Source organism: Sceloporus occidentalis, unplaced genomic scaffold, assembly GCF_023333645.1.
Source record: "Sceloporus occidentalis isolate IW3139 unplaced genomic scaffold, rSceOcc1.0.p SCAF_2, whole genome shotgun sequence".
Taxonomy (NCBI): domain Eukaryota; kingdom Metazoa; phylum Chordata; class Lepidosauria; order Squamata; family Phrynosomatidae; genus Sceloporus; species Sceloporus occidentalis.
In genome coordinates this window covers 182,931,013-182,946,035 of record NW_028316982.1, presented here as the reverse complement: position 1 = coordinate 182,946,035, position 15,023 = coordinate 182,931,013, and positions in this window count along the sequence as shown.

The following is a 15,023-nucleotide window of genomic DNA, read 5'->3' as shown; positions in this document are numbered from 1 at the left end:
CCACTTATGCCTTTTTTCCAATAAAGGGACCTGAGGTGGCTTACAAATTATTAAAACTACAAAATACCAGTAATTAATATACAGAATATAATTTTAGAGAGCCACTGTGGTGTGGAGGTTTGAGCACTGGACCTTGACTTTGGAGTCCAGGGTTCAATTTCCTGCTCTCACTGTCATACACTCACAGCCCCAGAAAACCCTATGATAGGTTTGCCATAAGTCAGAAAGACTTAAAAGCGCACAACAGCAACAACATAACACATAATTTTAAAAACAATCTGTAGATTTAAAACCATATTTTACAATACATTAAGGACAGTATAAAAAAGATGAACAAAACAGCATAGCACAGCACTGCACACCACTAAAAATTCATCACAGTCAATTCCTAACAGCTTGATGGAACAGGAATGTTTTTATTTGCCCATGGAAGAAGAGCAAGGAGAGAGCCATCCTAGCTTCACTAGGGAAGGGGTTGTATGATGTAAATGCATTTTATAACTTAGCTGTGCACAAATGCAGTGTTTTGTCTATAAAGAAATGCAAACAGTGTTTCTATTGCTTCCATTCTTTATGTAGCTTGTGAATTGAGGCAGCTTATAATGTTCATTATTAAAATAGACAATTGTAGGACATATATCTGAACAGTCCCAAGCATTATTTTGAATGGTTACAGTTTCTTTGACTTCTCAGCTATGTTAAGGAGCTTCTGTCAGCAAACATATATACAGTTTCCTCTCCCCTGTTACTGCTCTGAATTCAATTTCCCACCTGGCTGATTCTGTCAGCTAAAATTTCTCCAGCCTGAAAGACAATAGTAACATACTGATGGATATCAGAATGTTTACTGAATGTGGTAGTATATACTTAGACCTGACGGCCTTCATACCTTCTGACCTCTCACCACCAACATCTTGCAATGTATAAAGGTAAAGGTAAAGGTAGCTAGTTGTAACCGACTATAGGGTGCTCATCTCTGTTACTAAGCTGAAGAGCCAGTGTTGTACAAAGACTACTCCAGTGGTCATGTGGCCAGCTTGGCCATGCCAAATGCTGTTACCTTCCCACGAAAGTGGTACTAATCTATCTACTTGCATTTGCATGCTTTCAAACTGCTAGGTTGGCAGAAGCTGAGACTAGTGACAGGAGCTCACCCTATCATGCAGCATTCAGACTTTGAACTGTCAGCCTTCTAATCTTCTGATCATCATCAGAATTGGTGTCTTGACCACTAAGCCACCACATCACCATACAGCTGTTGCAATATATGATTTAAATTAATTAATTAAAAAAATCACCCTCCTCTCAACTTTGCCTGTTGAAACATGTTGCAGCATAGTTTAGGTTTAGGAATTCACCTAACAGTCTGCTTGTCCCCAGCCTGAGTTTAGCAAATTTAATTTTTAGAACGACAGTTCACAGAATCCTCCAACTGGTCATACTGGTGGGGAGATTCTGGGAGTTGTAACCCAAAAGGTAACTTTTCCAAGCTCTCCGTGATGACAGAATTCAAAGACATAGCTATGTTAGTCTGAAAAAATCAGTATGCAAGGGGATCTTGTAGCACCTTTGAGACTACATGAAAGAAAGAAGATGGTAGCATGAGCTTTCATAGATTTGAGCCTACTTTCTCAGATGCATGGAGTGGAGTGGAAGATCCAAGGACAGACCTATATAAGCCGACTGTGTGTGAGAATGGCAACAGAAATGCAGAACTTTGTGGGTGTGGAGATGATGTGACAAGTTCAGTTTTGACAACAGTCATTGTGAGACAAAGGCAGGGTGAAGGATGTTGCCTAAAACCTTGAAAGTAGATAACCATATGAATGAATATTAGAAAGTAGTGTAGGAACCAGAAAGGAATGTGGTGAACTGGCTAAGAGAGCCCTCATGAGGCTGGAGGGGGAGGGGGAAGAGTTATTTCCAGGCTGAGATTGATGGTGAGATGCAAGTTGTTGAAACTCTGGTGAAATGTCATGAGTGAGTCCTCTCCGTGAGTCTAAATTATGAAGATATCATCAATGTACCTCAGGTAGAGGAGTGGTTTCATTGATGATATCTTCATTGTAGAACACTTCAGTTTTCCTGGGAATTCTATTTCAGATCTTAGAACAGCAGTTCTTGAACAAAGGTACAAAGGAAGATTGGAAAGAGAAATAGCAGAATTGGAATGTATCCAAAAACTCCAGTCAATCAACTGTGGGTTGAACAGAGACAGTGGTGTCCAGGCACATTGTATGCATTATAACACTAGTTAACCACCCAGTCTCATGAGAGCTGTTGGTGAAGATGCACCCCACTGTTGCCTAGTGTCTCTTGTGTAGCTAGGGGAAAAGTCATTGTTCAAGGAGATATTGGATACCTCCTTGAACAACACAGGACAGTCACATAGCAAAAAGTGTACAATCAAATAATAAAGTCACTTGCACCTGAAAGGGGGCAAGGGCTATGCAGAGCAACTATGTCTGCCTTATATTTTCCCTCAACAGATGAAGGCATTCTGTGTAACCCCCTTCGCATGAATACGACGTTACTTGGGTATTGGCTCATTTGATAAAATATATGAGTTACTTTATCTAGTTGAAAAAGTATTGCCATAATTAAGGTCTGGGGATTAGACGAGGCTAAATGTTATAGCCTTAGATGTCTTCATAGTCAGCTAAGCATCCGGCCTTTTTCAAGGTGTATTAAATGGTACCAGAAATGGTCAAAGTGGTGGCGTTTTCTTACTGAAGTTGCTGTTTTCTGTGCAACATAGCACTGCAAAACAGCAATTTCTATTTTTTCCCTTTCTCTCCTGTGTAGAGCAACAAATTCCTCACTCTACCCAAAAACTGAAGATGAGAATGTCTGTCCAAGAATAAGCAGGTTTTTGTATGGTTTAACTCCTGTCCTCCCAGCCTACATTCAGTTGCAAAATCAAAAGTTAGCCATCCTCAAGTAAACAATAAAGGCATTGTTTACTTGCATTTTAGAGTTACTTTGCTGTGCATAAATTACTTCCTTGTGGATTTAAGAAGTCATCTACAAATTGAACACATTGCTGTTTGTATGAGTATGTGTGTGAGAGAGATTTATGGCACAGGCTACAAACATTGTGTGGCATTAAATAAACATTCTGTCATGTTTGAAATTCTTCAAGGTCCCAATACAACTTGTGCTTCCCCTATTCAATAGCTATTTCTGCATAATCTGTCATTTTTATTTATGTTTCATTATTATTGCTGTAGTAAAGCCACCAGTATGCATGATACTTTCTGGAATATAAGAAGAGATGTCCCTGCCCCAGAGATGCTATCATTTTAAAGGTGACACAATGGAAAGGGCAGAGGAAGGGATAGGAAGGGGATGTGAGAGTGCAGAGGAAATGAAAATATGGAATATATATATCCAGATTCAATTATGTTCTTAGTTACAGTATGGCATATTTATTTGTCTCTGCACTTCACCCCCAATAAATTCAGCATCCCTATAGTCAGTGTGGTGCCATGGTTTGACTACTGGACTACAAATATGGAGACTAGGTTCAAATTCCCACTCAGCAATTGGAAACTCACTGGGTGACTTTGAGCAAGTTACACTCTCTCAATCTCAGAAGAAGGTAAACACAACACTTATCAAATCCTGCCAAGAAAACCCTGTGATAAGTTTGCCTTAGGGTTGCCATAAGTTGGAAATGACTTGAAGGCATACAGCAATAAATTAATTTTAGAACAGCTTCAAGTCTGGGAGATATCAATGATTAATAGCATTGGCAAGACTGAGGGCAGCAAACTGTAAAGGAGGCTTTAAAGAACTTTGCAATGATCTCTTCCAGAGCTATGCCACTAGCTATATGCATAACATTTGCTGTTCCCATTCTGTGACCTCTCGTTTTCAAAATGGCTCAAGTACTTTCTTTACTGATGACATGCTTTCCAAGTCTGGTTTATCCTGTGGCCTCCCAGAATCAATCTATGCAGGCCCAACAGAGATCTAATTTCAGCACATGTAAAATTTAGATGCATTTTAAAATAGATTTATGTATCATACAGCAGATGGGTCTGAAGGATAGTGGTGTTCATTCTAGCAAAACACCATAAACTGTGATGAGGACACTGCCCCCTTCCCTACAAGCCTCCATGCTTTTGGAGAAACACTTCATCTTTTCATATTTTACCAGCATTCAACAGAGTGCATGCAGCAGCTCTAGCTGCTGAATAAAATATGAATCATCCTTCACTTTATTGGGTGTGTATAAAAGGAGGAGGAAGAGGAGGATTAAATACTTAGCACTGAGCTAGTTCTTTATAAACTTAAAGTGTTTCACATGCTTTATCTTGCTGCAATCCTTACCAAAGCCCTGTCCATATTATTACCCTCTTATTTGTTTTAAATAAGAGGTTGCTAAGAGAGAAAAACTTGCTTAATATCACTGCTGAGCTTGTGGCAGACAGTAGATTTAAATCAGAGCTTACTTCAGTATTGTAGCCAGGTTGTTAGCCCATCTCAGGTACAGCTCTACCATTATGCAACTGCTTTAGGTAGCAGGTATTAAGAGATGGTAGTTTCCCCCACCCTATCCTTATTTATTGATTTTATGCTCAATAATACCATAAAACATATGGTATTCAAAATTTCAAAATTCTTTTTACACTGTAAACATTTTAACCCCCTCCTCCCTCCTGCAACACCATCCAACGGCTAAGACAGATATTTTACTCTCTAATACCTACAATGTTGAATACCTTATTAATAGTTTCTATCTCTTCTTTGGATTCCTTTTCACCTTTGACTTTCTCAATCCAAAACCCCACATGGGTACTCTGCTGTGAGATGGTAGTGGTAGTCCCCAGTTGTATTTCCAGTGGTTTTTAGCTAGACCCCTCTTTTGAACAAAAGAGCTCTTTGTGCCACATGGCTTGCCCTCGCTCTCCTAAATTTGCCTATTGTCCTCAGGTTGTCCTAGACATATCGCTTGTGTTGATGTAAGATTGCTTGTGTTGACATAATGATGGAAGCAGGGCTATTTTGTCTTTTGCTTCAGACAGTAAAATGTCTGACTAACTCTGGGCCAAGTGTCTCATAAGCATTACATTTTAGTTTTAGATCCCTTTCACAAAACAGAATTATAGCACTATAATTTCCCTTTAACTACCATAGTTCCACCCTATGGCCATCACATATTGATGGCGGCAGCCGTGTGGAACGGCCGTCACCATTTTGTGCACGCGGAGCGCGTACTAGGGTTAGGGGGGTGCGGAAGCACCGCCCCTTCCTAACCCTAGTACGCGCTCCGCGCGTACTTTAATGGTGGTCTGTAACCTGCCTAAGACTGTTAAAGTGGAATCATAGTGCTAGAACTGTGTGATGTGAAAGGGACTGTAGTACCATGGAGTACATGGTGCGTTTGTCTCCAAGATGCTGAAAAAATCCTGTAAACTTGCTTCTAAGCAGTGGATAGAAATAATTAATTAAATATGAGATAGAAATTTGTCTAACACTCATCTCCTTTACCTACGTTAGGATGCAGATGGAAACAGGAGGTGGGTAAATCCCCTGCAACTGTAAAATATGCAAGCCATTAATTTTATATGTTCCATAAACGACTCAAGTGAGATACTTTTTAGTTGGTGTTGGGCTTCTCAAGGCAAATCTGATAATGTCTGTAAACATTAATATCTTGATAAATTTCGAATTATTAATCCTAGGTAGTTGATCTATATTTTGTTTGAAGGACTGTGGATGTCTGCACTTATTTTTAATCAAGTTTATTTTGGACTTGTTGAAACATGTTCCAACATTCAGTTTGTAGTGATGGAGGGTAAAAAGTGATGTTTGAAAGTTTTAAAAAATCAAGCATTGCATAAAACTCAGCCTTTTATTTCAACACACCTGCAGTAGAGCTAGCGGTTTCTGTATCAGTGAGCATCATCATCATCATCACCCTCCTCCTCCTCCTCCTCCTCCTCCTCCTCCTCCTCCCTTTTCATCTTTTTCCCAGTTCAAGACTCAAAAGTGGTTTACAACAGTTAAAACCAATATAGCCAAAATTATAACACACACACATGTTTATAATGTAAGTATACAATCTATCAAAAAAACTAAAACCTGTTAAAAACATATAACTTTAAAAGGAAAATAATAAGTAGAAAATCCAGCACATTATGCAAGGACCTTTGCCCTTGAGAAATCAGTCTTCCAAGGCTTGTCAAAATAAAATGTCTGGAATCCTATATGGGAGTTGTGTTCAAAAGTGGACTTACATGTGAAGGTATTAGAATTGCAAAGATATGGTTGTTGTGTGTTTTCAAGTTGTTTCTGATTTATGGCAACCCTAAGGCAACCCTATGATGGGATTTTTTGGGCATGATTTGCTCAGAGGAGGTTTGCCATTGCCTTCCCCGAGGCTGAGAGCATGTGAATTGCCCAAGATCACCAGAAGGGTTCATGGCCAAGCTAGGAATAGATACTGCCCTTCAAATAATGTGAAGATGAGCCTAAATTTTAAAGGAACCAATCTTCCAAATAGGTTCAGCAATTGGAGAGCCCCCAAAGAAAAAAGAGAAGAGGCATGAATGTCACCTTGATACCTCTGGAAGAATGGAAGGATGTCAGCATAATAAATACATAAATAAACCATTAATTCACATCTGTGCTGCCAAGAAAAAATTCAAACTAGTACTAGAGTTTATATGAGGAAGGTAAAAATGGGCAACAGAAAGAGCTAATGCTGTACTTTATTCCTATACTGCTTAGTGTATATAAAGGCAGCTTTATAGCATGTGACTGGGCACACTGTGCCCAATGGAGGTGGCTATTCCAGCCACCATGTGGAAAGCTAAACTGCCAGCTTTGTAAGATTTAAGGTTTCCAGAGAGGCTGTGCTTCCCAAGCATGTCTCAATATTTCATTTACTATAAATCAAAGGTCTGTTTTGTCGATGAAAGTTTTATTCACAGATGATTTCACATCTGGGTTTCATTCTATGTCAATATGTTTGGCAGAAAATCAAGAATAATTCTTCAGCTGTTAAATCCTGTAACCCCAGGAACAACCAGAGGAAGAACAGCACCTCTCTATAGAATATGAAAACTATGGCTAGGATCCAATAAACTACTTTAGGTGTAAATCAATGGCATATTTTCCCCAAACTGGACCCTGATTTAAACCTGAGGTGAAGCAGATTATGCCTAAAGAAGCTTAAGTTTAATCATCCTACTTTCCCCAGCATCCACAGTTCTATTGTTATCCCAACTAGAGGTGATCTTTTGTATCAGTAGGATTGACCTGCATGTTGACTCTCTGCTCAAAAATTGATTTGGTATGTCCACTCTTCTTAGGAGTAACCAATAGATTCAAATCTTGTGTTTGGTGCACACTCCTGCAAAAGACTATATTTGTATTATATTTATTCCAGGTTCCAGCCAGGACAGCTCAGAAGAATGTAGGAAAAGGACCCTCCCTGTTTTATGATAGGACCTATTCTCTAACTAAACTCCCAACTCATAGCTGTTGTTTAGCCCTTAGGCAACTATGCATGATCCAGCTGCTGCAACTGTCTGCTTCCCTCCCTAGACCCTTGCAAGTCATATATGCTGATTTCAGCCCTCGAGAAAAACCCTTCTAGATGCAGTGACTGCCTTTTCAGATGAGAGGCATGTTGGCTCAGGAAGGCACTATGAGTAACATAAGGTGGATTGCTGTCAAGGGAACAGCTAACAGCTTGTTGTTGTTGTGCGCCTTTACATCATCTCCAGCTTATGGTTACCCTATCCTAGAGTTTTCTGGCAAGTTTTATTCAGAGAAGGTGAGCTATTGCCTTCCTCTAAAACCTCAGTGACTTGCTTAAAGTCACCCAGTGGGTTTCCATGTTTGAGCCAGGTGGGTGGTCTCTCAAAGTCCTAGTCCAGCACTCAAACCACTATATTGTGCTGAGTCTTTCCAGTGTGATATACTATATCATTATACTACACTGGCCCTTCCACAATTGATTCTCAAAGGGGTTGGTTGCCATAATCTCCATGGTTACTTCATGTACACATTTTGCTGTCAGGGTTCCTTTAATTATATATTTAATATGCAGTTGACTTCAATGTCACTTGTTCAGGTCTAACCCTATTACAGAGAGAGACTGTTGCCTCAGAGAGAAGATGCAAGCTGTGCTGTAGAGGGGCAGTAATGATGGCAGATCCTTTGGTCTTTAAGGGCAGACCCTCCATGGAGGACAGAGTTAGGGATGGCTTATGGCCTGTCCTATACTCTCTAAGCTAGGCTGCTGTCTTCAGCATGGTAGAGGACACTGATCAAAACACTAGTGTTGAAGGTAGAGGTGACAGATAACCTAGTCAGTTCCTGTAGGTGGAACATGGATGGTGCCATCTTGTCCTTTGCCTTGACATTCAAAATACCTTGGCCAATCCCAGTACTTGTTTGCCATTTCAAATATAACTATTTTCACATTTATTGAAAAGGGCTTTTCTGTAAGCATGTGGGGAGCTGGTGGTGCGCATTTCAGCCTTTCCCATTCTACTTGTGTGTAATGCTGTCAAGAAAAGACCGTACTCCTCCAGCATGCGGCCCTCATTGGCATATTGGTTAGAGCTGTACTGAATACTTTCTGTAATTGTTGGAATTCATTACAGACCAAAAGGGTGTATGTTTTTCTTGTTATTAAGGGTTTGGTGGCTACAGCAAGGCTATGCTGAATCACTAGGAGAGACAGAAGGGAATCTTGGCATTCCTCCTGCTGCCACTGCCACCTACTGGTTGGAGTTCTTATTGTGATGTAACCAAAGTACTGCTGCTCTCTGTTGGAACAAGTTACTACCCGGCTCTCAAACCGTACATCTAGCCCTCTGTGGTCATCTGCTTGTTGGAGTTTTTGTTCTTGTTGTTGTTAACTTTATTTATATCCTGCCTTTCTTCCAAGACTGGGATGCAAAGCAGCTTTCACATTTGAAAGATTACAACTAAAAAAATACAAAAAGTCAGCATTAGAACCAAATTAAACTAATCACCACATTAAAAACATACACTCTACTCTAAAACATATTTAAAAAAAAGTTAAGCAATACGATTTAAAACAATACAGCACTTGTAGACTTTTGGTTAAAAGCCTTCAATTCTAAAAGCAAGTCTGAATCAAAATGACTTTGCCTGCCAATTGAAGAAAAGCAAGGAGGGGGCCATTCTAGCCTCCATAGGAAGAAAGTTCCAAAGTCTAGGGGCAGCCACTCAGAAGGCCCTCTATTATGTTCTCACCAAAGATACCTGTGATGGTGGCAATGAGAGAAGGGCCTCCCTTGTGATCTAAGGATCTGGGCAGGCCTATTTGGGGAGATAAGATCTATCATATAGCCTGGACCTAAGCCACATAGAGCTTTATAGGAAATCACCAGCACTTTGAAGTGTGCCCAGAAGCAAACTGTCATCAGATGGAGCTGTTGGAGTGGGGGGGGGGGGGCGTTGAATGATCCCTGTAACCCTGTAAAGTATAACCACTGACTTTATTACAGCACAGTTCCTGATGAGAAACCAACTGCAATGGTCTCAGACTACATGCCCTTTGAGAACCCAGTCTAGATGCCCCAAACATCATTCCTGGATGATTCCTGGACTTCTCTTTGCACTGCTAGACTTGAGGTGGAGTGGTAAACATTGAAATGAAATAAAACATTTACTCTGTCTCTTGTCTTCTGTTGTTTGTAACCTTGAAGAAATACTCTTCCTCCATAGAATCCCAAATTGAAACTCACAGTTTCCTGATAGGAAGGGCTAGAGCTGTGAATTAATACAAAAAAGAGCAATTCCTAGATACTAAACCAAGTCCTGGTTGTCACACCCAGCCCCCCTATATTGACAGGGAAGACCTACAAGAGCATATGATTTTGATTCCCAGGGTATCCAGGGTTGATAAGTCAGTATTCCTGGTTATGTAGAACAGTGTAAGTGTATTCAACCAAAAATGTTTATGCTCCCTTGCAGAAGTTTCCCCTTCAAAACAACACTGTTGAGTTTTTGTGTTGGTGGAGGAGGGGTGTAACATAGAATCATAGAGTTGGAAGAGACTGCAAGGCTTCTTTGGAAAACTCCCAAATTGAGCTCGGGTTGTTAGAATAGGAAGGAAGGCTTTCTCTTCCTGTATTTCAGGGGTCAAGCAGATGCGTAGGGAAGAGCAACCTGAAGCTGCTTCTTCCAAAAGCGGGCTAAGACCCTGCTGACCCCACCACCCACTCCCAAGGCAGCCCGCATGAGCATGCCATGATTGCACAGCACCGCCTCAAGACATGCTGCTGGTTTTTTAAAAAACCTTTGCCCCCACCAACCATGCACACAGTGACAGGTACACACCGCCAGCAACTGCCTCCTGCCTAGACGCCATCCCAGTGGATGTCCGCCCCCTTTGATCATGCACACAGTCCCACCTATGATCTTCCACTGAGCATCGGAGCAGAGGTGTGCCCAGTAAAACATTGACAATACACAATCCTGCTCCCCCTACATGCCCCCTTCACTCCATGCCCCATGTTGGACTGTCTGGTTTATGTATGGTGTACTTATAGCCATTTGTGTGTTACACTTTCCCTTTTTGCATTGCTGCCCTGACCCCCAACTCCATCCTTTTTAAATATGCACCTGTGCCAGTGAGTTTATATGCAGCAGCTTAGTGTGGAGTGTTCCTTTAAAATCAGTGTGGCATTGGCAAGTTTATATGCATGGTCAAAGGTGCTAGCCTTCCAGGAAGGAGTGGTTTCTGTCAGCTTCTTTTTTAGTCCAGCTTCCCCCCCCCCCCCCCTTAGTGAGGCTGTGGTGCTGTTTCCAGCCACTTCGGAGTGGTGGTGCATCATCTAAGTGCCACGCCCCCCAAAGTGGCCTGAAACCACTTCTTTTGGCCCGTCTGCTTGAGATCTCAAGGTATAGCTACAGAAATGGTAGCAATGCTAGCAAACTATACAAAGTCCTTGGAAAAGCAATCAAAGGCCTGTTACACACGGGCACCTTAGGACAAACTCAGTTCGTGCTAGGGTTAGAAAGGGGCATCTCTTCCAGATGCTCCTAACCCTACCATGGACTGAGTCCATAACAAATGGTGGCGGCCATTCCACACGGCCGCCGCCATCTTGACGCACGTGTGTCCGCACGTCGCGCCCCAGAAGTGACGCAGTGAGTGCATGACTAGCGCCTCGCAGCATCTCTTCTGGGCCCAGGAAGGAGTGTGATTTTTGCGCTCCTTCTCTGCAGCATCTGGGAACCATGCTGTTTGGCTGCTGCGGTTCCTGGACGCTGCAACCGGTGGCAGCGGCAGACCACCGCTTCTCGGCGGTCTGTAACGGGCCAAACATTTTCATGTCTTCATATTTCTTATGAGCAGATCCTTCTTCAGTTCTGAAGAGTCTTTACTTCATTTCATTATCTCATATTTCAGTACAGAGTCATGCCAGGAAAAAGGGGGATTAATTAATACATGGGATTCTATTCACACCCATCATATGGTGCTTCCAGACTAACGGTTCCTAGACAACCTATTAGAAAACAGTTATTAAAGTTTTTTGGTGGTAAAAAAAAAGGAAAAATTGGCTTATTTACAAAATACACATTTTATTTAATCATCTTAAAGAGATGAGATTGAAAATGTTCATTGAGGTGATGGTGAACTACATAATAACTTTTGAAGATGTAGCTGTAGAGAAGGCTTTTGACCAAGTTAAATGGAGATTTATGTTTGATGTATTAGAAAAGATGGGAATGGGGGGATATTTTGTTGAAAGTGTTAAACAAATTTATAACCAACAAAAAATACGAGTAATTGCGAATGGTGAAAAAACAGCAAATATTGATGTAAATAAGGGGACTCGTCAGGGGTGTCCGTTGTCTCCCTTATTATTTATTACAGTGTTAGAAGTACTAAATAATTCAATTAGAGAGAATAAGAAAATAAGAGGATTAAAGATAAAGGGACATGAACTTAAATTGAAGGCTTATGCTGATGATATGGCTTTGATAGTGGAAGATCCTACACAGAATTTGGAGTATGTATTAGCGGAAATAAATAATTTTGGAAATTTATCTGGATTTAAGATAAATAAGTCAAAAACAGCAATGTTAACAAAAAATCTAGGAAAAAAGGAAGAGGATGAATTGGTAAAGAGATCTGGCATTCAAAAAGGAAAAAAAAGTAAGGTATCTAGGGATATGGTTATCAGAGAAAAACACCAATTTGTATGAAAACAATTATAGATCTATGTGGCAAAAAGTGAGTATGGACTTGAAAAAATGGGATAAACTAAATTTATCACTTTCAGGAAGGATCGCGGGGATAAAAATGAACATCCTACCTAGATTAATCTTTCTGTTTATGAACCTCCCAATTATTACAAATAATGGAATATTTAGAGATAGGAATAAAGAATTGGGAAAGTTTGTGTGGAGAGGCAAAAAGGCCAGGATTAAATGGATAATATTAAAAAAAGAATCTAATAGGAGTGGATGTTCATTACCAGATCTTAAATTGTATTATTATGCATGTTCTTTGTTATGGCTTCAAAACTGGATCAAATTGGATAAAACTTATATAACAGATTTAGAGGCGGTCAATTTGAAATATGGATGGCACGCCTATTTAGAATATGGAATGGAAAAAACTGATAAAGAATTTAAAAACCACATATTAAGAAGATCATTAGTACAAATATGGAAAATAATTAAAGAAAAGTTTTATAGTGGGATTCCATTATGGATATTGATTCAAAATGCCTTCTTTAGTGGAGAAGTAAAGAAAATAAACAACTGTGTTATAAGGAGTTATTAATAATAAAACCTAAGGGAGAAATAAAAATAAGATCAAAGCAAGATTTAGAGACAAGTGGAAAAATAATAAATTGGTTGGAATATTATCAAATCAAATCTAAATGTAAAGAAGATATGAAGAAAGGTGAATTTGAAATTCAACAAAATATTGTAGACAAAATTATATGGGAAAATGATATGGGAAAAGTATCTAAATTGTATAAAATATTGATTCATAGGGAATTAGAGTTGGAAACGGTGACGGAAACAATGATAAAGTGGGCTCAAGAAATTGGACATGTCATACCATTTGAAAATTGGGAAAAAGCATGGATGCAGTCAAATAAATTTACATTCTCCCAAGACTTAAAAGAAAATTATTTAAAAACAGCCAATAGATGGTATTACACCCCATTGAGACTTTCAAAAATATATGGAATACAAGAAAATTTATGTTGGAAATGTCAAATTAAAATAGGGTTCTACTGTCACGTGTGGTGGACATGTAAAAAAATTAAGAAATTCTGGAATAGAATACATGAAGAGATACAAAAGATAATTGATTTAAAATTTCCATGTACTCCGGAATTTTACTTACTTAATATGACCTCGGTATTAGGAACAGAAAAGGAAAAGAAATACTGGAGACTGGTATTGTATTTAATAACATCAGCTTGAATTGTTTTGGCCAGATATTGGAAATTGAAAACAACACCTAATATAGAGGAATGGTTGGAAAAAATAGTGGAAGTGAGAGAAATGGATAAAATAACAGTGTGGAATAGAAAAAAATCAACTGACTATTGGGAAAGAGAATGGCAACCCTTAACAATGTATTTGAATAATTTAGGTGGGAAAAAATGTAAGAACATATGAGAGAAAAACATAAATGGATAATGGCTAATATTTTGATGTTTGTGTAAGCGAAAGGGTAGGAGATTGGGAAGAAGGGAATAGAAGTAAGAACGGAAGTTCATGGGGAGATGTATGCATTTACAGTTTATAAGAAATGAATTTGTGATGTTAATTTGTATATAATATTGTACATGTGAAAAAGATAAAAACAATAATAATAAAAAAGAAGATGTAGCTGTGTTAGTCTCTAGAATCAGTATGTAGAGAGATCTTGTGACACCTTTGACACGAACTGAAACAAAGAAGTTGGCAGCATGAGCTTTTGTAGATTTCAGTCTACTTCTTCAGATGTGTTTGGTGGAGTGGAAGCCAGAGACAGACATATTTATGCCATAGATATGTGAGAATGTCAATTCAAATTCAAAATCCTTTGGATATGGAAATGAAGTAGCAAGACCAGTTTTAACTATGATCATTTTGTGGACAAAGATAGCCATTGGATATGGAAATGAGATGGCAAGACCAGTTTGGTCATAGAATCATAGAGTTGGAAGACACCGCAAGGGCTATCCAGTCCAAGCCCCTGCCATGCAGGAAATCTAAATCAAAGCATCCCCAACAGATGGCCATCCAGCCTCTGTTTAAAGACCTCCAAGGAAGGAGACTCCACTACACTCCGAGGGAGTGTGTTCCACTGTCAAACAGCCCTTGCTGTCAGGAAGTTCCTCCTAATGTTGAGGTGGAATCTCTTTTCCTGTAACTTGCATCCATTTTTCCGGGTCCTAGCCTCTGGAGCAGCAGAAAACAAGCTTGCTCCCTCCTCAATATGACATCCCTTCAAGTATTTAAACAGGGCTATCATATCACATCTTAACCTTCTCTTCTCCAGGCTAAACATCCCCAGTTCCCTAAGTCGTTCCTCATAGGGCATGGTTTCCAGACCCATCACCATTTTAGTTGCCCGCCTTTGGACATACTCCAGTTTCTCAACATCCTTTTTAAATTGTGGTGCCCGGAACTGGACACAATATTCCAGGTGGGGCCTGACCAGAGCAGAATAGAGTGGCACTATTACTTTCCTTGATTTGGACACTTTACTTCTATTGATGCAGCCTAGAATCGCATTGGCCTTGTTAGCTGCCGCATCGCACTGTTGACTCATGTTCAATTTGTGGTCTACTTGGACTCCCAGATCCCTTTCACATATAGTCTTGTTCAGCCAGGTGTCTAGCCTGCAGGTGGGGAGAATAGATGAGTGTTGGACACCTTCATGAGTATGGGGTCAGATAGTGTTGAAATGTGTGTGGTGAGCCAGGAAGCCATTGTCCCTGTTCAATCCACTGCTGAGGGACTACATATATATGTCTGTCCCTGACATCCATTCCACCAAAAGCATCTGA